Source organism: Thermobia domestica, chromosome 13 (assembly GCF_964235325.1).
Source record: "Thermobia domestica chromosome 13, izTheDome1.hap1.1, whole genome shotgun sequence".
NCBI classification, from domain to species: domain Eukaryota; kingdom Metazoa; phylum Arthropoda; class Insecta; order Zygentoma; family Lepismatidae; genus Thermobia; species Thermobia domestica.
The window spans coordinates 206,043,355-206,068,186 of NC_137466.1; the positions used below are offsets into that span (position 1 = coordinate 206,043,355).

Genomic DNA, 24,832 nt, shown 5'->3' on the forward strand with positions numbered 1-24,832 from the left:
TCCAATTCTAATCAGGAGGAGGAAAGCAGGCTATAATTTGTATACGGTACCTTTATCGTTTGTTTTGTAATAAATAACTTGTTGAAACCAATCGGTTTTCATTACATTCAATATTGTCCCTAAGTACAACAATCTCTGTATATATGCCAAGGGGGCAAAATGTCCATCCCGCAAAAAGTTCTAATTGTCACAATACCCATGTAACTTTTAGAACATGAGGTTGAAATATCTAGTAGTCAGGAATAAATTTTTCCTTCAGCCTTCCACAAATACATAAAAAGTGCCCCTTGGTTGACCAACTTCCCCTCTTGCTTTCTGGTATATTTTGCGTGGACAGAAGAAACTAAAAATCCACTCAAACGTCACTAAGGATTCTAATAGTTTTAGATTTTCCTTGGGAATTATTTAGTCAGCAGCTAGGAAAATATCAAAATATATTCACCAGTAACCTACAACAAGAAAAAAAAAGAAAGAAACAGCTTCAACCACATCAAAACATGCACATGAAGACAGCCATCGCACCGGATGGCACCACGAGGAATCGATGACAAGCCGTAACCATGGAGACCAGTCCACGTTATCTTGCCTCCATCCTGGCTACTAACGTGACCATCTCGATCCGTGAGTGACGTCAAACGACGACATTCCTTACACCGCAAACAAATACGTAAAGTAAGGATTAGGCAAAACACATTAAGTGAAAATTGTTTCAGAATTCAGTTTGGTATACCACATTCTACGGTCTCATTACTTCATTCCAAACGATTATTTACAAACTGCTCCGAAGTAGCGCGTCCTGACACTAAGACAAAGCTGATGTTGCCCATGAGAGCAGAAATTTCTCGTTCTATCTCGAAAATCGGATGACAGTCGAAACTAGAAGTATCATTTTAAATTGGAGACAAAGAAATAAATTTCTCGAATTTTGTAAGCAACATTAGTTCACCGAAGTCTTAGGTCTCAAACAATGTTTTAATGTTAAATGATTCCTAATATAAAAACTACAAGAGTGAAAGTGATTGTACGAACTAGGGATGGCCTTTTTCGAAAAATGTTTTTCGATTTTCGGAAATTTCGTTTTTCGCTTTTTCGAAAAAAATTTCGTTTTTCGTTTTTCGAAAAAATTTTCGTTTTTCCTTTTTCGAAAAAATTTTCGTTTTTCCTTTTTCGAAAAAATTTTCGTTTTTTCGAAAGAATTTTTGTTTTTCGTTTTTCAAAAAAGTATTTTTCTAAAAAATGTGGCCATCCCTAGTACGAACACAATGAAGAGCATTTCTCAACGTGGAAACCATTACACAATATTTTAATAAACCTGGTTTGAATGTTGTTATATCACACCCTTTGTAGACCTCTCCTAGGGAACACCGTAGTCCAGTGGTTAGAGCGTTGGATTCATGTCCGCGTGGTTCTGGGTTCGATTCTCAACCAGTGCTTCCCCATTTTCGGCATCCATTCAGCGTCGTGAGGCCACTGGGTAGAGACCTGCACGGGCCGGGCTTGGTCGGGCCAACTCTATAATTTCTTTGGGCCGGGCCGGGCCGACACTGATTTCTCTTCAGGTCGGGCCGGGCTGGGGGCCGATTAATTGCAATTCTTTAATAATTATTGACATTCGTTAAACGATAATTAGAATAAAGACAAACGTTGAAGAAGTGTGCCCGTGAAAAATGTAACAAAATGAAACTTGTAAAATTTATCGGGCCCGGGCCGGGCTTGGGCCAAGAATTTTAAAAATCTTATCGGGCCGGGCCGGGCCGGGCTCGGGCCGAAAATCTCCAAAACTTTTTGGGCCCGGGCTGGGCCGGGCCTACGTGCATTCGGGCTGAATTGGGCTCGGGCCGAAAAATTCGGCCCGTGCAGGTCTCTACCACTGGGTCTAGAAAGCTCCTAATACGGCTCTGATCACGTGCTCGTCGCTAGATTGGACGTAGTTCAGCCGGTTGCTGACAGATGGCGTTGGAGCGGTTCAGGCCCTCTAGGTGGGCTGTTACGCCAAATGGTTTGACACGGAAGAATTCTGACAACAATCGGGTCATAAATTCTGTAAATATATTTACAAACGAAACGAGAAAAGCGTTCCGGGAGACGAGATGGCTTTTACGAAATTTACGAGACGTGACAACCTTATTAGTCGTCTCATGGTCAACACTAGTCAAAGCGTATACTATTGAAGGAATATTAACTACTTTCTGTGTAATCAAGCTGTATTTAAGCATGAGGTCACTAACCCTAATTTTCACACGACACCAGTTCCCTAATTTCCTCTTTTTCGTAGGGTAATGCTCTACTAGATTAGTGGCCACGCCCAGATAGTTAAGAAACGGATTAGAATATGTTTTCAATTTAGGAAAAATACCGATTCAAGCGTATCACGCCTATGTTATATAGGCTAAAAATGGAAACAAACGAGAGTGGAAGGGTAGATGCAATGGGAAAATGAGAAAACACAACTGAGACGATATCCGCTCATCTTACCGCAGACCGATATCGCACTGCAGCCAAGAAGTGAGGGAACACCTTGACAGAGAATTTCTGGAACGTTGCAATTGGACATGGTCGACTAATCTCTGGCCATCCTGCTCTCCAGATGTAACCTCTATGGACTTCTTTCTTCGGAGGTACATGAAAGGCATTATTCTAGACAAGAATAGAGAACCTACACGAAATGAAGGACTGTATTTGTAATACTATTGCTTATGTAACTCCTGAGATACTTTAGAATACATGGAAAGAGTGAATATAGGCTGGACATTTTTTGTGCAACAAACGGAGATCATGTGTAGCTATACAGATCTGTAACTGTTTTCAATGACGCTTAATAAGTGTGCCTTAAAATGTACGATTTTGTTTCTAGCTACTTTTTATCACATTCAAGAAAACAATTTTAATAAACTGTCAGTTGCATTCCGAACACCCTGTACTTTTTAAGCATACTAAATCGTAATATATTCTTAATTATTCTGCCTACGAACTTGACATACTCTCACGATCATTAGCTTATATAAGAAGTTACATGGTAATGAGCTTCTATGCTATCACCACAGAAAAGAATTTCCTATATTGTAACTAATATAATATAAAATTATGTTGCAATTGTGTGAAATATTCCATCCAGAACAACATAATGGCAGCTGTGTTATATTTAGATAAATATTCAATTTAAAACGTTAAATGTTTAACTTCCTTATATTTATTTTTATGCCTCGTACTTTTCTATTATAATTAAAATAACAAAAATATAGCTAATTAATACTGAAATAAATGATAATTACGCTTTAGTATATATTTTTTCTTTCTCTGAAGGGAGTAATATTTTACTCCACGGCCACTTCCGGCATTTGGGAATTTTCACACACACACACACACACACACACAAATACCTAACTTTTAAAACATTTTTATGTAACTTGGAATGTTTACTTATGCACTAAATTGAAGGTTAATATACGGAAAATAGCAATACATATAAGATTTGTATGGAGCTTCCTTGTGGCTATAAGGTTAATGTACTCGTCTTCGGTATGGGAGACCCGGGTTTGTTTCCCCCAGCCAGAGCTAATCTCGTTACAATCCCATGTTTAGCTATAGATCGATACCTCCTATTGTCCCGGTGCTGAAAAGCGGAAATAAACTTGAATTCAACCAAGATCTGCATAGTATAATTTTTTTATGGATTAACATCGTTGTTACTGGATAGTTAATAGTACATTATGTTGAGATTCATAACGTACACTTTTCTTCAAAAATTCCTGCCCACTTACCCGTTTTAAAATCGTTCAACTCGCAACTATGGGCAGAATATTTTAATATTGATCTCGCGGTAAAAGCCTCGATGGGCCTAAGAATATATCCGAATTTCTACTTGATGCAATCTTGCCTATGGATACACATGCATGACTTTTCAAAAAGGGCTGCATGGATAGGTTTTTGAACAAGACTGTACTTTTACGACTATGAAAAAATATTGGTCAACAATACTATTCAAAAATAGTTCGAGGGTTGCGTCGTTATTGAATACGAAGGTTATGAAGGACAGCATCTACTACTAACGTAGACGTAACCGGGGCTTGAATACGGTGCATCCAGAGGGTGCAGAGACATTTATGCAATATCAACATTCACAGCATGAGCCGTTTCCCTCCATAACACCTCGCATTCAAAAGAATTGGATTGCAGGATTGCACTACTGGTCCTACCATAAATAGTTTTTTTTTTTTTTTTTTAAGATAATATAAATTAGTAGAAAATAAATCCACTTCTCATACCGAAAGGCAATCTGTTGCGTTTTCCTCCATACGTCCGTCTATCAGCTTCAATACTATTAACTTCGTACAAGCAAATGGCAGGTTTTGTGTTTTCTGAACCCAAAAGCTCACATTAGTTCTTTTTACACTCATATATACTCATGTCAGGCAAGTAAATACAAACAAATACGAAAGAAAGAAAAATGGAGGCCTCGAAAGTAAATCGTAGACAAATTCATCAATGTTCATTAAATATTGACAAAAGGAAGTCGGAATTAATTGGGAGGGAACCGTAAGTATAGATCATATCTTAAAATTAACAACCGATGTTTGCCCACAACGCTTCTGATGTAATTTAAGCTGCCCTAGACACCTAATGAATCTATTGTAACCATACAGAGCTTTTCATATACATATTAAAAAGAAAAAGAAAAATTCTCACAAAAAGGCATGAATATCATACGCTGAATTAATGCAGCGTTTAGTGTTTTAAAACTTTCACTCACAGCATCATCAGACAGTGCTTTCTCTCCTCTGCGGAGGTGAAATAGAAAGTGACTGAAAGTGTAGCTCATCACATTGTATTGTCTGAAATATTCTGGTGGGAAAGGACATACAAACAATGAATATCATCTTTCTTTTATTAAAATTCCCAAGCGAACACTTCATATAGACGATAAATGTTTTATCATAAAGATCTTTCAAACGGTAATCAACAAGATGGACTACAACACACGTAAGATGATGATGATGATGATACTACTACTACTACTACTACTACTACTACTACTAATAATAATAATAATAATAATAATAATGATAATGATATAAAAGAAGAATGGAAGACCAGAAATGTGAAAATAATACCAGTAATAATATCGGATGGAGTGCTTAACAACACATTGGAAAATGAAACAATTGGAACAGAACAGTGCACAACTGCAAGAATCTTCCTGCAAAACTCTAGAATAAAGGGAAAAACAGAGAGGAAAAGTAATATTGCTATATCGCCTGATCAAACGAGAAGTGGAGAAAATATATTTATAAGAATAATATTAACTTTGCACCTAATTGTGACATAAAAAAGATTTTTCAGTTATTATAATTATTTTACTGAATCCTCTCTTTCCCCGTCAAAACCGTAAACATTCTTGCCTTTCGCTTGAGAAACCAAGGTTCGACTGTTAGCGAAATCACAGTAGATACGAATTTAACGCAACCTTTATGTTTTAAAAAAAAAAGCATCTTAAAGACAGGCTAGATTGTAATGTAATTTATGTACATAAATCTGTATGTAACTAACTTAGCCATGTAGAAATCTTACATATAATTACGTACAATTTTACGTGAATTAGTAAATAATTTCGTTCAAGGTCATTACAGGAAGTACTTTATGGCAGGGAAGTAACAGCTTATCCAGAATATATCACGATCGCTTGTTATGTGCAGTATTCTATGTATAATCAGAAGCGTAACTAAGGATGCATAGCCCCCCTCCCCCGTGAAAATGTCAAAAGGGCCCCCAACTTCTCAGGCACGTAAAATTTATATAGCCACAGGAAATTCTTTTTGACTTTGGATGTTCCATTTAGTCAGTCACTACTTGCTCATATTACACAAAAGTACATATTATTATTATTATTTTATCACAGCTTGATTGCGTTCTCACTGTTATCAGACAAGAAAGTAAAACTTAATTAACTTTTAGCTGACAATTATTGAATATTGTTACACCGTCTCTGTTTATTATTCCAATCTTTATACAGAGTGTTCGCAATAAATTAGGTGATTTTTTTTAGACACGCAATACTAGAAAAGTACAAAACAAAACTGAGCGAAAAGTGTGAATTAATATGAAACTTCAAAAGTGGATTGTAACATCGTAAGATCATAAAGTTAATCTTCCAAACTTAACTGAGTCCCTTTTTGCCATGGGTGCCCCGCACTGAGGGCCCTGCTCGATGGTATGAAGTTCGCTACTTGAGAATGAAATAAACATCACGTCAAGATATTAAATTTCCAAAGAAAGAAAGAAATCTGAGTTTTATGTTCCACAGTTATGCGGCTAGGCTAAAGGAAAAGGTGATGATGAGAAATGGAGAAAATGGTCGAATGAAGAAAGTGGAAGGAGACGGAGAACCCCGAGAAAATCCATGCGCACGATGTTTGTCCACCACAAAGTTCATTTGGCGTGAGCTGGGATCGAACCAGGGACTCCATGCAGAATAGGTGAACGTTCTACCACTCCGATTTTATGTTTCAAAGGTACACACAGTACTTACTAGATCAGCAAGGACAGAGAATTCTTACGTTACCATGTTGGATTACAATATGCAATTGTGATTCACTGTCACGATTACCTTTTTTTTCTCACTAAACTGATTGTTAGAGAGGGACCACTGACGGAACACACAAGGGACTTATATACTGTAATTATGTGCAATCATAACATTATTACTACACTAATCCGGCAGTGGTGGATCTAGAAGCTAAAAACTGAAGGGTGAGCCAGACCCCAGACTATGATACGTAGCCTATATCATGAGTTTACTATAAGCTTCCAAAATTATATGATAGCGTAAATTATTTTTGTCACTCAAAAAACTGGGAAAGGGGCTGCGGCCCCGGGCTAGATCCGCCACTGCAATCCGGCCCTCCGTATACATTTTCTTATACTGTATTGAAAAACCATTAACATGAAGCGCCAACGGAAATTTATGAAATAAACTTGAGTCCTTCCAACATGATTCTAGAGTTACCCATCACAGCAACCTAAAATTTTTACAACAGGACGTCGGCGCAGTCGGTAACCAACCTGGCGTTCTTAGTTCGATCTCGGGTGTAGGCAGGAGACTTTCCTCGTTCTACCCTCATTGCAATGCGGCTTAAAGTCTCAACCAGTCTCTTCAGAATGGATACCTGGGGCAATCTAGGCGTAAAGGTGGCCAAGGCCCTAACTCCCTGCTCCATTCGATCGAGCCCAGGATAACATGCTATAATCATGAACAAGGACAGCCCTCACCTCTAATCTACTGGGTTTTGCACGCGGTTTTTGATGTATATGGTCCCGAGCTGGATTTTGGGTGGCAGAGCATTAAAATTTGAACGCATTGCACCTTAAACTGTAGACCCACGTCTCATACAGCCTCAATGTTGAAAAGGGACGCTACATTCCAATGAACAGACAGGCAGACGAATGAGGATGTCCATGCTTAATATTAATTTCTTTAAGAAATTATTTAGAACTGCTAGCAAAAGTCTACATCTACCTTCTTTTTTAAGTCCGTAACTGAGGATCGTTCTTCTTCAACAACTCGGTTTGAGAGGTCCCGTGCTCGATTCACTGTGGAATAGTATACAACGCATTACAATGGTTGAAATCCCACTTTAAATTGTGGATTTTGTCTCATGTGACCTAACTGCTGACAAAGAGCGTAAAAATAAACCAATAATTTACAAGTATAAGTTTTCAATGGCGTCGAAGAAAACTGTCACTTATCACATATGTTGTAAGTTCAACATTTTTTGTTGTCGCGAATTCTGTCGAGAAATTTGAAGTTTAAAATATATAAAACGACAATCATGCCTGTTGTGATGTATGGCTGCGAAACATGGTTGCTTCCTTTAAGGGAAGAACGAAGACTAGTATTTGAGAATACCTTGAGACGAATATTCGGACCTAGAAGGAAAGGGATTCGGAAATGGCGGAAACTTCATAACAAGGAATTGTATAATTTTTACCGTTTACCAAGGATCATCAAGTCTAGGAAGCTGAGGTGGGCAGGTCATGTAGCCAGAATGGAGGGAAGTAGAAACGCTTTCAAAGTTTTAACTGGAAGACTAATTGGAAAACGAACATTAGGAAGACCTAGGCACAAATGGGAGGACAATATTAAGATGGACTGGAATACAAAGTGGAAACTGTATCCAGCTGGCTAAGGCAGAAGTCAATGGGGAGCTTTTGTGAACGCGGCATTGAACCTCCGGATTCCATAAGCCATAAGAGTTAGTTTAGCAAGAAGAAAGTAAATTCTTTTGTTAGTGACTGTACTTTGAGTTGATTGGTTTTGAGTTTTCCACCATTCTACTAACAAGAATTGGAAAACGTTATAATATCATTAATACAATGAAAAATAGAACATGACAATTAATAAGGGCGAGGTTGATTTGAAAACACGCCACTGTAGGCAGAACAACTTAAAACTGGTTCTCCATTTTCGGCAGAAGATCAATGTCGCCCGCACATCTCTCTTAATTCAGGAACGACCATGAAAACATTTTACGTAACGAAAGTAAACAAACGACTGCACATGTATTTTCACCATATGTCAATTATTCAGTTTAATGTGCCATAAATGTAATACAAAGTTTAAAGAAATATATTAAACTAAGTCACTTAAATGGCAACGAATATTATATACCAATTTTTGCACTTCTCAGCTTCTGGTATTCGTGTGACAACAGATGCATAACAAAAGCGTTCTACCATCCTGTACAATCACGTCCAGCGAGAATTCTTCAATGTCATTTCCATATATGTGCAAAATATTCTGTAACACAACAGAACAGCACAAAATAGCTTAAAGTATTTGTTTGTGGAGTTTTACACGGTTTTGGAACGTAGGATGATGATGTAATCCAGTTCTCTTAAAGCCAGAAACTGTGGCCGGGAACGGCTTGTATTGTGGAGGTTGTTGGTTAGTTGAGTTGATTTTAGTTTAGCGTCCCTTTCAGCAGCGAGGCTATATGAGACGTGGACCTACTGATTAACGTGGAATCCGAACAACATGAGCTCCCGCCGGGAATATGGTTGTTGGTTAGTGTAGACTTCAGTCACTGTAAATTTTTGTGACCCTTTTGGTAGTCCGCGTTACAAAAAACATCTTGGTAATGCGAGGGTTAAGCGGTTTGGCTGGGCGTTGATCAGTTTGCCAGTCGAACATCTTTTATACGTAAAAAGAGGTAACGTTCGATGAAAAAGTACTTTTCTTCACTAATTTATAGATTTATCTACACTATTTCTACTATTAACATACCAACCCGACGTTTCTTCATTGTATCGAGCTAAATGTTCTATGAATGCTCTAAATATATCTTTCACATATTTATAAGGATAACATATCATTATCATCAGTCCAATCTCTCGTATTATTGGAAAATGACAGAGTCCTTAATATTTTTCCTAGATATATATTTCAGAAATAAAAAACGTGTTAAGTTAAAAGAATTGAATTTCACATATGACGACGTTTGAATTAAAAAAGAGGATGTATTTGTTATGATGCGGAAACTTTGACGGAGATGCATGAGTGTGTGTGTATGAGGAATTTCTCGCTAAAATTGAAAGGAAGTCTGTCCTTCAGTGGAGCACGTGATGAAGTGAAGTGAACAGAGGAAAGCCGTGGGAGCCGGTGATCAGCTTCCGGTGGAACTATGCCGATGGAATTACTAAGCAACGATTCAGAGGACTTCCAGTGTTTCCAGGTCATGGGCTCAGGGAACAAATCCAATAGCCAGTATCAATGGACAGAGTTATTGATACATACTTCCACTTATTTCATCAGCCACATACTGGTTACAGTTTTTTTTTCTATATACTAACTCCTACAAAACTACCGTACCAGTACAGCTGGTAAAATTGGTATTACACACGAACGCAATGTGACCTCCCTCGCGGTTGTATGGTTAGCATATGCGCATTCGGCATTGGATAGCCGGGTTCGATTGCCGGTAGTTCATCTGGTTCGGATCATACATTAAACTATAAGATCACGTGCAATTTTGTTTCAGTGCTGATTGGGTCGTTAGTATTCCAAATAAAAGAACTAACTAACGAAATATTATATACCATAAGGGCATCCCCAGTTGGTTGGATTGGAATTTAGCGTCCCGCTCAGCATTAAGATTATATGAGACGTGGACGTACAGTTTAAAGTGCAATCCGAACAACCGTAATGCGTTTGGTCTAATTTTAAAGCTCTACTACTAGGAATTGAATCCGGAAACCCCGTGCACGAAAGGCGCGCTTTCTTGCTACTCAACCATCGAGAGAGCCATTGGTACCCACAGGAATGTTCCAGAGATGGCGTGGGTCAATGAAAACTTGACCCATAGCCCACTGACCCACCACTCACCGTAACCCACGACTCACTGGACCTACGACCCATCAATCACCAAAACTCATAATTATCAACTCTGACCCATGATCCACGCCCTCCTTTCCACTGATTAAAGAGTTTACACTTGTAATAAAACAAGGCTGTGAAATTATCACTAATCGGAGCTTGGATTTCTACGGTTAATTGCTCAAGCATCGCTGTTACAATATCAGTGGATCTGACCTTTACGATATAAAATGGTAAAACGTTTGTCATGGGTGAAATTACAATGAACTGAAATTCAATTATCATACATAATTATTTTCTTGTTGAATTACATACTTTTTAGTGAAAAATATGATGAAATTTGAAACTAGGCCAACGTAAAGGAATATATATATATATATATAAACTAAAATTCGAGTGTGTCTCGAAGGCCAAGTAGTAAGTCGTATTGCTATTATTACAATTGAAGAGTAAGGGAAAAAAAGAAGGAATGTATGTGCTTTTTCGGGTGCATGGTCCTATCTGTTGTTGGTGATAGAGACCTGCACGGGCCGAATTTTTCGGCCCGAGCCCAATCCAGCCCGAACGTACCTAGGCCCGGCCCAGCTCGGGCCCGAAAAGTTTTGGAGATTTTCGGCCCGAGCCCGGCCCGGCCCGATAAGTTTTTTAAAATTCTTGGCCCAAGCCCGACCCGGGCCCGATAAATTTTAAAAGTTTTTGGCCCGACCCCGGCCCGATATTTTTTTTTTTAAAATTAGCTCGAGCCCCAATCTTTCTCAAAATTTAGTTCTAAATTTGACCTAACCTCAGAAACATTTTCTAAACTCTGGTTCACAACCTGACGCTTGCCTCCCGAATGGTACCATTGCCTCTAGAACTTTGCCTGTCATCCAGAGAACAAAAACTCCATTCCCTGTAACAAAAATCTAACTTAATTGATTTTTAGCATAAAGTGAAGATGGCAAAATTGTTTAGCGACAGGCAAAACATTCCCACCCCTTCTTCTTATATTTTGAGTTCAGTGAAGGTCAAGGTCAGAGCTTAATTAACCGCATAATGCCTGCAATCCTCTATAGTGAAAGTGGAGCCGCTAAGCAACACAAACTGTAAATAGCTATTGCATTCTTTGTAATATTTTTCACGGACACACTTCTTCAACGTTTGGCTTTATTCCAATTATCGTTTAACGAAAGTCAATAATTATTAAAGAATTGGAATTGATCGGCCCCAGCCCGGCCCGACCTGAAGAGAAATCAGTGTCGGCCAGTCCAAGCCCGGCCAGGCCCAAAGAAATAACAGAGTCGGCCCGCGGGCCGGGCCGGGCTTCGGGCCTCGGGCTGGGCCCGGCCCGTGCAGGTCTCTAGTTGGTGACTCTTGGTACTATTTGACTGTATATGCCATGCATGCGTAGATGTAGAAATGTCCATGTAAAAAGGGACAAAAAGATTTAACTAACCCTATTCTTTTTACGCGGCTTTCAACATTGAAACGCCGTTTTTTCTAAAAATGTAGTTTTGTGACATTCCTTGATTTTCCCCTTACCCTTCAATTACAAATCAATATTCAAAAGTGCCTGAAATTCTTTTTCCACTTAGATATACCCATCTCAGGTAAGTAAACAGAAACAAATGAAAAAAGAAGAAAAAATGGAGGCCTTGAAAGTACAGCATACACATAAGATGTTGTCTACAATACAGAGCAGAGTGGGTCGATAGGTCGTAGTGGGTCAAAAAAAATCACGGTGAATCGCAGTGGGTAACGTCCTGTTGACTCACGACCCACCCACAAATCTTAACCCATTTCACCCACGACCCACTCCACCTATGGAATACATTAATACAAGACGGTGCTTTCCCACAGGTTGCGAACGGGTACTTTAGACGATTGTCATAATGCATCTCGGGATCGATAAACTATCTATTATTCCGGATTAACCCCTTTCTGCATGATTTTTTTACTTTTAGCGAAAAAACAATAATAATCAGTATTTGAAAATCCTCATATGGGAACTTGAAAAATGAATTAAAACTTGAATTTTTAGATTTTTCACTTAATTCCGATGAGAAATAAGTAAGTGCCATATATGACTTACATGTCAGATGACACCAAAATCTCTTATTCATATACGTCAATATCTCACACAGCAGACAAAACAGTCATTTGATGCCTTTGATAAATCACTTAAAAAGCTAAAGTGAAAAAAGAGTATGTGCCATATATGGCACGGCATGCGGTAAGGGGTTAACCAACTTTTTTTTTTTTTTTTGTATATTCTCTTCTTGTTGTATGTGAAAATACTCCGCTTTGACACAAATTAAGTTTGGGGATGCTACTATAAATGATATTCAAAATTAAAATTCTTTCATTATCTCCTAATGCCTTCTAAACGTTTATTTGCTTGGAGTCTGCCCATCAGTGTACAGGTTTATAATATTGTAGCGATTATATTTCTTATTTTATACGCTACATTCAGCCCACAGTTCGTGTAACTTTTAAAATATGTCAACACGATCAAATTACATTAAGTCAGACACGTCACTTTGCATTACTATCACCTTTTTATTCTTTTTCACATCTTCATTAATTATAGTTTTCTTTTTCGGTTGTCACAGCAACTTTTAAATAAACAACTATTTACTGTTATGGGTAATTATGAGTACCGATTATACATATAAAATCAACATATATTTTTCAGCTACTAAGATTAAACCTTATTTCTTTATATTTAGAATCAATATCAAGGATCTTATAAAATAGAGAATCTGCCCTTACAACAAAATCTTGAAGCCATATGTCACAGTTTCGCCACCCCTACTCTGCCCACTCTGCCCAACAGGATCGCAATGTTTTGAGGCAACAATCATGGTGGAAACGAAAGTAGCCAATCAGACGATGCAAGAAACGAGAGTAGCCAATCAGGCTTGGCGATGCTCGGTTGTTTCTTGGCTTCATTGATTTAATGGGATGAAGATGGCTCCTCTATTTTATAACATCCTTGACATATATATCTCCTTTTCTTCTTCTTCTTTTACACAACAGGTTGTGTACTTTTAAGCACCGTTGCCCAAAACCAAGATACAAAAACAGAAGAAATTCACAAAACAGATATACAATATCGTTGTAATATGACTACATATGCCATAAATGTGTTTGCAAACTTATATAGCACTAAACGCCAAATGAGAAAAACATGCACTCTTCTAGGGGGGGGGGATGATTCAGTCATAGAGAATTCACATCTGGTGCATAGGGACTCTGGTTTGATCTCAGCCCGCGCCAAGTGGGCTTTGTGGTGGACGCAGGGCCGGCTGGTCCATATAGACAACCTACGCGGCTGCCTAGGGGCGGAATGGCAGGTTTTGTTGTTGTTGTTGTTTACGTGCAGTTTATCACCATTAGCCAAAACGTACGTGTGCCAGGCGCCCTACACATTTAGGAAGAGGAAGTTAATGAGAAGTGAAATCACCCATGATCGATTACTGCTCACCTATATGGAGCGGGTTAACATTATCCGGCCATAGTACGTTTCCGTGTTCCCACTGTTCATTCTATAACTACAGAAGATTTGCATTATCTGAATACCCAGACTCCGTAGAAATGTCACTGACCTAAAATTTCTACATAAAGTAGTCAATGGAAAAAAATGAAATTTTTGAGTTTTACGTCCCACGGTTATGCCGGTTAGACTAAAGGAGACGGTGATGATGAGTAATGAATGAAATGGTGGAATGAAGAAAGTGGGAGGAAACGGGAGAACCCCGAGAAAACCCACGCACACGGTGTTTGTCCACCACAAAGTTCACTTGGCGGGGGCTGGGATCGAACCCGGGACCCCAAGCACCAGAGGTGAACGCTCTACCACTGAGCGGCGGCGGGAGCTCACGTGGTTCGGACTCCACGTTAATCAGTAGGTCCCGTCTGAAATAGTCTCGCTGCTAAAAGGGACAAACTCAAAATTAACTAAACTCAAGATTATTCTTCTTGCGACACCTTTCGAGGTGACTTCTCGCGCACATATACTAATAATTCCAATTGTCTTTATTCTGGTGCTGTTGGTAGCATAATTTGTTTTGTTTGAGTCTCATATATATATATATTTGCGTACATCACTTTCATTTTTCAACATTAGTAGATCTTTGCTCTGTGGACGTATTTAGTTCATAATTCTACAGTTCTAACCCTTTTACTTAAAAAAGCATACGAGATAATTGCAAGAATTTGTGGAATGAAAAAGTGGGAGAAATGTGGGATGGAATTAGGGCAGTGCGCAGCATCATCACTTCTGATTTTATTTGGAGAGGCAAGACCTCCAACGTAAGTACATTTTCACGCTTTTCATTGGTATATAATTATCCGATTGATTAAAAATAATAAAGAATTCGAACTCGGCGGGGGAGGGGTAAATAGGCTCCCTGAAGAACAAAATGACGCCCTAGCTGTATGATATTTCGATACCGATATTCATTTTTGAATATAAGTAGAATGAGAGAGCGGAGAATTTATATTGTTACAATGTTGACCACTTGTAGACCTATTGGCTGGGATCGAACAAGCGACGCCATATTAAAGGCGAGCACCCTACCGCTGAGCAACCGTACTTCTCTTTCCTTTGTGGATAAAAGAAATGCAGTGCCATCTGTTTTTCTTCAATATATATTAGCTATTGCGGCCAAGCCTTCGGCGTGTTGTACATCATACGTTATCCTATTTTGAAATGATAATTATGTAAATTGAAACAATGCAGTTTTTAAATTGCAAAAGATTACCACAATAGTTTTAAACTGAAAACTGCCTGCACACTAGTGACATCTGCTGAAATCAGGCAGGAAGCGGACGCAGGTGGTGACACCTATTAGCTGCACTGGTCACTATTGTGAACAAATGTTACGCACAGATTAGCATGTTCTACTATTTTGATTTGATTTTAGCGTCCCTCTTAGCAGCGAAGCTATATGAGATATGGATCAAAGCTACCACACGGAATTGAACCCGGGTCTCCCACGCCAATGTTCTGTTATTACAAATACAAAGGTATAAAAATGTCTTAATTGCACGATTTAGTTGTAAAACTACTAGGAAAAAGATGTATATTTTTCATCAAACTACTCAGAAATGTTGTAATATGTAACTCAACTCGGGTAGTAAAAAGGTTTTATTTTTAGCTGCATTTTTCCTGCAAAATGTACGGACGTAAACCAGTGTTGAATTCAGGCATGTTCAAGGGAAGAGGAGGAGCCTTCCTAGAATATCCAAACACTTGCATTGAAATATTTGCTTTTTTTCTTTCTTTTTTCGGAAATAAAGTCTTAAAAGCAAAGATTTTTTTAAAAAAAAGAAAATTAGTTTCTTCTTTTGCTCAGCCTAATTGTTCTAATTAACAAACCGCGTTCTCGTATAAAGTCGAAGTTAAATAAAAACTTGGAAATTAGATACAGACGCACACAAACGCTTTACAACGTTAGTTAGGGGAAAGTGGCAATATATTGGTTATTGCAATCAGACAGACAATAACAAGTCGTGAGTTTTGTTGAAAACAGATTCCTGCTGCTCTAATGCAATCTAGAACAGAGCCCTCCTTAAATTGTTATTGACCCCCCCCCCTTGTACAAATGTCTGAATTCAACACTGACGTAAACACCCATACTAGTATCCTTAACTAAAATATTTTATACCTTACGTATTGTATGCCTACTCACCAATTTAGTATCTGCAGAAAATACTGACTTTCCTAAATCGCTTAGAATATTTTCAAGAGCACTTGGTAGAACAATGACTTTTTAAACGATTGACAGAGGCGATGGTTAAGTATCACAGGTAAACAATAATATAATCACTATTCACACACACTGTAAAACGACCCAAATAATTCGCAACTGATGCTGGAAGTGAGGAAGACAAAAGAGAAACGCTGCTGCAGGCGTTTACTACAAACTTAACAATTCTAAAGACTGATCCAGTTACGTTTCGTCACAAGTTCTCCTTACACTTCGACCTTCAATTTCACTGGAAACCTGATGTCCCCGGTCGGCCTTCCTTCCATCCACAATATACTTTACCGTCAAGCGCGACCTTTCACACTCACCCAACAGTCAGTGAAATCTGATTTCCTCCCCTTCTCTCGCTCCGCTTCTGCACTGATGCCAGAAAGTGTCTTCAAACACTATTTCTCCGCTTTTGTTGACAAACATAAATTGCCAATGCGAAATGCATAAAGCGATTTTGGAACCAATGATTACACATCTTATAAGCGAAATTCACAATAATAATAATATAAACTAACTCTACGGCCTATGGAACCCGGAGGTTCAATGCCGCATTCACAAAAGCTCTCCACCGACTTCTATTCTTAGCTAACTGCATCCAGTTTCTATTTTGTATTCCTATTTCTGCGAGATCCATCTTAATATTGTTGTCTCATCTGCGCCTAGACCTTCCTAATAGACGTTTTCCGATTGGATTAAAACACTTTCCTACTTTCATCCATTCTGGCTACATGATCTGTCCACTTGAGCCTCCTAGACTTAATGATCCTAACAGCGTTTACTAAACGATATAAAGTTTAGATTCATGAAGTTCCTCAGTTCCTCGTCATGAAGTTTCCGCCATTCCCTATTCCCGTTCCTCTTGGGTCCGAATATTCGTCTCAAGATTTTATTTTCAAATACTTTCAGCCTGCGTTATTCCTTCAAAGTACGCGATCAGGTTTAATAATAATAATAATAATAATAATAATAATAATAATAATAATAATAATAATAATAATAATAATAATAATAATAATAATAATAATAATAATAATAATTTTCATTTCAAGACTTCGGTAGTTGATTGGAGGGCAGTTGCGGATCTAGTCCAGGGCCGGAGGGCCTAGGCTCCCAATTTTTTTAGTGACAAAAATAATTTAAACTATTATTTATATATTTGTGGAAGTTTATAGTAATTTTATGGTATACGTACCAGTCTGGACTCTTGCTCCTCCCCCCAATTTTCACTCTCTAGATTCGCCTCTGTTGGAGGGTAATGAGGCAATAGGAAGCGAGACCTAATGTTTAAAATGGGGTCCAGTATTCGGATCTGTATCCGCGGCAAATACTTTCACCGGGAATCGAACCCAGTAAAACATGTACAGAAAGGTCGTGTATTAGCCACTGTGTGGTAAAGGCTCCGGAAGAGAATACTTTCATTTAAAAGAAGGAAAAGAAGAATCTGTAACTTGTATGTATAGTAAGTTTGTTCATATTCGAAAGAAGACCACTTTATTCAGTGCATTCTTTCAAATACAACCCATTCTGTCCTTTCTCAACACGCAAATTGGTATCTGCTTTTCCTTGACACTTATTAAGCAAGAAATTGAACCTTCCTCGTATTGTTGCCAGAGATGTCTTCCTTGTGTTCTTTCCTTATCGCCTTCAAGGAAAAGCACAAACCTATCAAGAGTAATCTTTTCCTTTTATTCTCTGTGACACATGGAATGGTGGCCACAGTCCGACTAGTTACACTATTAGACCTATCAAAGCTCGGCGACTAGTAGGCCCTATATCTTACGAGCGTGGCTACCATACTTTTTTTTTTTTTTTTTTTTTTTTACGGTTTTCACTTAGTTAATAAAAGCTGTGAAGAAAATGTTTAAAAATTCACTCCAGATGATCTAATTTCCGTACAAAGTTAGAGCATGTTCGAATGTTCAAAATTTATGCCAATAACTTCCTTCTCGGCTGTGATGGAGGTGATCGGCGGGCTACCCTTGCTCACATTCCATTGGAAAATGGGTTAATACTTCACCACTTCCCGTACATGGAAGGCATTATAACATTGCTGTGAATGCTTGGATGAATTTTTTTAAAAAATGAAAGTTTTACAGAGTGGATTTCAGAATAGGGTTGATGGATGACAGGAATGTGTGGAAAGCAAGGAACAATATTTTTCTTAACAGTTACCCAGGATCGTTACGAGAAAACAGTGAGAGAATGAGACATTATAATATATATATATACAGTAAACCCTCGTTAACACGAATTCCAAGGGACTGAAAAATCAGGAGTTCGTGTTAAAAGAATTCGTGTTAACAGGGGACCCAAATTTTATTATTCGAATACATTTTCTCCATACATACGCACTACAGTATACAGACTATACATACCACTACAGTATATTATGTATGTCATAGAAAACACTAGAGATGGCATCGGGACGAGACTGAGTAGTCTCGGTCTCGTCTCGGTTCCAAATTCGAGACGCGACCAAGACTATTCTCTGTCTTGATACCATCCTCAGAATTGTATCAAGACGAGACTGAGAGTTTCGGTCTCGTCTCGATTTCGAAAAGCACTCCTCGGTCTCAAATTCGAGTTAAGATCGAGATCGAGATCGAGACTAGTTTCGGTCTCGGTACCATCCTCTGAAAAGTGAAAATACTACAGTAAGTTTATTATCCTATCTTCGAAGATTAAAAAAAAGTTTCCACGCAGAAAATCCAGGTCAAGTTATAAAATTGATAACTCCGCTAGCAGGGTGAGTACCGCTAGTAACGGAAAGGTATTTATGACTGCTGTAACCGATTTGGAGTTACAGGGGAGAGATGTTTTGTCTCGAGCTGTCGCCAGCTCGTCTGCCGAGCACCTGCATGTTCAACGCTTGACGGAGGACAGAATCAACACCTCATAAGAGAGGAAAGATACCTGTTTCTGGTTTTTATCTTATCTACAAGGCAATTTTCGTCTGTATAAATACTGTATGACAAAACTGATCTGGAGTAAAATCTGAAATAAGAAAAATGATCTGAAAAAAACAAACAAACAAAGGATTGAAAGTTCGTGTTAAATCAAAACCTTTACTGACTCAAGGGACTAAAAATTAGTTCGTAATTCGTGCTAACCGAAATTCGTGTTAACCGATAAAACTTCCTATAAGATAACGTACAGCGATGCCGGGACCGAAATTTTGTTCGTCCTAACCGAATGTTCGGCTTAAGCGAGTTCGTGTTAACGAGGTTATACTGTATATATATATATATATATATATATATATATATATATATATATATATATATATATATATATATATATATATATATATATATATATATAAATTCAATAGATCATCAAACAAACCTGAATTCTCCTATAAGAAAACAAACACCGTTTAGAAAGTGGCTTTAGCTTTATTAAGATATGGAAGAAGAAACACATTGTACTACAGATCAACCTACTTTTCAGGGGAATTGAACTCTTGGTCATACACTGTACACTACTAAATCCATTGTACTACCTAACCAATAATCAAAGTAAGAAATATTGAAGATACATTTTATTGTATTCATACAAACTTTCCAGTTCCTTCTTCAGATATTTTTTGCAACAAAAGGGACAGTATTTGCAGAATGATCTTTGGAGTATATATAAAGTACTATCAAATAAAAGATACCTATTTCCGGATCATCCCTTACAGGCCAGAAATCTGAAGAGACAGTTAGTGAGAAATCATTGAAAATAATCATTTTATAGCATTTTAAAGACATGGAGATTACTATGGGAATGAGCAAAGTGTTTGCCGTTACACTGTTCCACTTGATTACAAGTAATCACTTCTTGTGCACGGGGTCCTTGGTTCGATCGAGCTCGCACCAAGTGAACTTTATGGTGAACAAACACCGTGTTCGTGGGGTTTTTCAGTGTTCTCCCGTTTCTTCCTACTTTCTTCATTTCACCCTCTCAATCATTCATCATCATCACCGTCTCCTTTAGTCTAGCCGGCATAAGCGTGGGACGTTAAGTTGATCTTGAGTTTAACGTCCCTTTCAGCAGCGGGGCTACATGAGATGGGACCTAGTTATTAATATGGGATCCGAACCATATGAGCTCTCGCGGGGAGCGTGGAACTTTTATTTCATATTTTTTGATTACAAGTAAATATTCCGTTGACATTTTGAGCACCGAAGAGTCAAATTAGGAAGAAATATCTGCGCTAAGATTCAAACCCTCGACTCCCTGAACACGAAAGCACCAATCTTTGTCAATTAATTTATTTACCAATCAGTAATCAGTGTTGTCACTTTATTTATACGAAAGTAATAATGACAAAAAGACCGATGCGATCATTTCGCCTTTGTGCTAAAAATCCAGTGTTACGGCAGCAAAACAACGAAAAGCTCTTCATCTCATACGGTAAAAACCATGAGAGTTGTGCTGATGACGCAAAACCTGATTCCAGTTACGCAATCTTTTTTTTTATGTTTTGTAAAGAAGTGGAATCATCCTTTATGACGACACATTAGTCAAATATATTCGAATTTGCACTCTTCTGACATGACAAAACGACACATCATCAACATATTAGTAAGACTCATATTATTCCCCCGTCATGCTATCATACTTTGCTTTTGCTTTTTAAGGTGTCGTAAACGAATCCAAATTGGGAATTTGTCAATTTCCATAAATTTTTATTTCCTTTTCGAACTCAAATCAGATAGTTCGAAGTTCGACTGTATACCTTTTAAGGTGGGGTTTCTAGTGCGAAATTCTTCATGTACTAGAAATCCCTGCCCCCTACTCCTGCTAAAAAAAAAAAAAAAAAAAAATGTTGGATTCACTAGTAGTTGTACTTTATGCACTTTCTACACCTTTTGTATCGATGTGAAAAGGAAGAAGATGGGTTACATGCGTAGGAGCGAAACGGTATACTGTAAAGCAAAAAACAGCGTTACAATACGATTGAAACGGCATAGGATCTAAAGCAAGTGCCGCATACGATCGAAATAATAATAATTTCCATGTCCTGCAACTTGAATTTGAGAATATAAAAACAATTGTGAATATAAATCTAATGTTCTCGGGATTGCTGCCAGAGTAGGTGTTGTTGTGCTGAGCTTTCGTTACCATACAGCGGCAACATCTTCAGAGCTATGGTAACGAAAGCTCAGCACAGCAACACCTACTCTGGCAGCAATCCCGAGAACATTGGATTAATAGTAGACGCCAGCAAAGCTTCAAGATCAAATTGTGAATATAAATAATTCTGATAGTTGATTAAACCTTTCCGATACTGTATTTGTATAATATTTTTTTTTACATTTTTTTTTTTAAATTGTGTAATGGCAAGTTGGAGCGCGCACAGTTTTAAAAACGATTGGCACGGTAGCTCAGTGGTAAAACGCTTACCTCTGGTGCCATGAGGTACCTGGTTCGATTCCCGATCGACGTTAAGTTTGTGGTGGATAACATCATGCCCGTGGGTATTTTTACGGGGCATTGCCGTTTCCTTCTACTTTGTCATCCCACCAATTACTCCATCATCATTCATTTGCTTTAATCATCCATCTCCTTCGGCGTAAAGGACACAATCATGGGATGTTACACTGAAAGATTATTATTATTATTATTATTATTATTATTATTATTATTATTATTATTATTATTATTATTATTATTATTATTAATAATAATAATAATAATAATAATAATAATAATAATAATAATAATAATAATAATACCTAGGTATCTGGTCTCACTAATAATGACTACTGCATGTATATTGCAATATCTACTCACGAACATCCAAGATACACATGACGCTTCGTTAATTCAAATAAAAGACAGTATCATGCAGAGGAATATTTGGTTCTCAGCTGGATCGATGCAAAAGGTAACGAAAGTAAAGCCAGAACAGCAAGTCACACCTTGCTAATCCGGTCTATGTTCTTTTCCCATACACGAGAGCATCTGAATTTCAATAAGCAAATTCAAGGCCTTAAGACAACAGATACGTATATTCTGAGATGAAATTACTTTGCAAAAAAAGGAAAGAACATTTCTACTGTATTAAGAAACATGAATTGCAGGTATTTATAACAAGTCTTTATTAAAGCTGTCCTTTACAAAAAACTTTAACAGGATGTTCTAAAGACTTCGTGGAAGCTTAACCAATAAGAATGGTGATGACAGACAGAAGATGATGACAATGATAAAAACCCGTTCTGCGTAAGCTAATGATTAGTGCTGCTGTCTATCAGTTTTGAAAAAGAACAAATGTTATGGGTTTGAGTCCTGTTTAGGGTAGACACTTGACAGCAGTATAGTCAGCAAGTTGTTCAAGGGGGCCATGGCGTTTTTCAGGGAGCTAGGCTTTTTTCTCTACTAAATGCAAACCAAAAAAAGGTCTTCTTTCAGAATACGAAAGCATTAACAACTCACCATATATATGTATTACAAACATTTATTATTATTATTATTATTATTATTATTATTATTATTATTATTATTATTATTATTATTATTATTATTATTATTTCTTCGTACGGGAACAATAGTTTCATTTTGGACATAAAGATCAATGGGGTCTAAATTTGGATTTAAATGGCATCGGAACTGTCACTGTTCGTCTCAGCGACTCCAAAACCTATGTAATCGACACTAATATCGGTCACTATGATTTTTTAAAAAAAAAATACGAGGCCCGAACCTTACCTATGTTGAAAATTTTATCGAGATCGGTCGGATGGTTTAACAGTTAGGAAGTCACAAACATAGTCACTTTCAATTTTATATATGAGACTGAAGCATGGGTCTCGCCAGTGACTAAGATTAAAATGTACCAACAGGTTCTAGGTATCAAATGTATCAACAAATTATTTCATATATATAAGTCCATTTCTAACTTTGATTTGCATGGGTATAAATAGTATACAATCTAAACCGAGCCCCCCCCCCCCAAAAAAAAAGTAGACGAAGAAATAAGATTAGCACAGAAATAAATTCACAACTGTATACATCCAGTTAGGCATATTTGTCCCCCTTAGCAACAGCTATCCCTGAATTATGGTTAGGTTCGTCTCACTGCACTCCAGCATCTTCAGTACAAATAGGATTTCTTTATTTCTACATATCCTGTTCCAGTCAAAGTGTTGTAATCTGAAATGTTTCAGATCGTGAGCATATCCTGGGCTTCTTTGAGAATAATTAGTCTGAGTCCGTTTGAGGTTAGTGAGCCTGAGCCTCTTTGAACACTGTGAACCTGAGTTCTTTTGAGGTTAGTAAGCCTGAGTCCTTTTGAAGATAATGACCCTAAGTCTCTTTGATGATAGTTTAAGCCCCTTTGAGGATAGTGAGCCTAAACGCCTTTGAGGTAATGAGCCTAAGCCCTTTGAGATAGTGAACCTAAGCCATTTTGAGGTTAGTAAGCCTGAGCCCTTTGAGGTTAATGAGTCTAGGTCTCTTTGAGGATAATTAGTTTAAGCTCCTTTGACGATAATGAGCCTAAGCCTCTCTGAGGATAGTGAGCCTAAGCTCCCTCGAGTTCGTGTGAACCTCGATTGAAAAATAGCTATCGATGGATCCACACACATATTTTTTTTTATTTAATGTAGCTTGAATACAAGCAACCAGTTCTTCTTCAGCGATCTTTGGAGGAATTTTGCTAGGAAGGGGAGGGAAGGAATATGTGAAGTTCGGAAGTGTACTAACGATTGGAAAACCATAAATCTATTTTGCACTGCTTCCCGCGCGTATCCAGGCGGGAGAAAATTGGAAGTCTCCGGAGACTCTCGTACAACTTCCTCTTCCTTACTCCTCCCCCCCCCCAAAAAAAAAAAAAACGCGAAATAAACACTAGCTACACTAGCGGTTCTTACAAATAATATTAACAATCAGAACAATTTATATAGTTAAATACTGCAGTTTTCGTAACAAGAATGTCTCAAAGTATGTGAAAAGATTCATTTGAAATATTACTTACTGCCTCTGTCTCAGGGTCAATTTTAATTATCATTCGTAGATTCTCATAACTTTCTTTTTTACATAAACGTCACACAGTTCAGAGATTAAGTTTCACTAGGTCAAATGTAAACAAGTTCTCTGTAACAGTGCTGGAGGTTGCCAAACGGTTTTAACAACCTCCAATGAAGTCGAATGGTAAGCACCGTATCTTCGATGAGTTGACCCGGCTTTGATTTCTGATAGCAGCACATTTTTGCTGTTGTACGTCATTGTGAAACAACTGGAAAGTTATTTGAATTACGGGTTAAACAACTAAGGTCTAGAAAGTCAAATAGTCTGATGATGGGACAGACATATTGACCATCCAACAAAAAGTTGCCTACCTCTATATCCTTCTACAAGGATGTTCAAGATTTAAATCTCCGAGTAAGATATTATGAAAAAAATAAACATTCACTACATATACAAAATTACGCTTGTCCTGAAAGGGTGTAACATTGAGTGCTTGTACCTCCCTGATGAAATTCTGCGTACGCCCCTGAATGCTTCGATATGCTACAAGCAAAGATATTTAGTTTAATTCAGCTTTTCTGTTTGAAAATAAAGGTGGCTTAGAAATATCGTATGAGGAATCCATACATTCGCCTCACTGTTAATTGGTTCCAAGCGCACCTATATACAAATGAACAGCAACCACCCAAAACTTATTATTTCCAGAGCCTGAACTGGGGATTGTAGCCCAAGATTCAGGACATTGAAACGTCTTCACGAAATA

The 24,832-nt window shown here is 37.8% G+C and overlaps 1 protein-coding gene across 3 annotated transcripts in view; it reads right to left on the reverse strand.

The window, feature by feature from the left end:
* Nucleotides 1–24,832, reverse strand: part of csw (protein tyrosine phosphatase non-receptor type corkscrew) — a 432,330-nt gene that overhangs the window by 194,316 nt on the left and 213,182 nt on the right. The window contains exon 1 of one of the 3 annotated variants that reach the window (XM_081737278.1): nucleotides 16,045–16,183. The exons of the other annotated variants lie outside the window; for them this stretch is intronic. The gene's annotated coding sequence lies outside the window, so the exon portion shown is untranslated. Of the gene's footprint in view, nucleotides 1–16,044; nucleotides 16,184–24,832 lie in introns of those variants that run through there. 3 annotated transcript variants of the gene reach the window in all.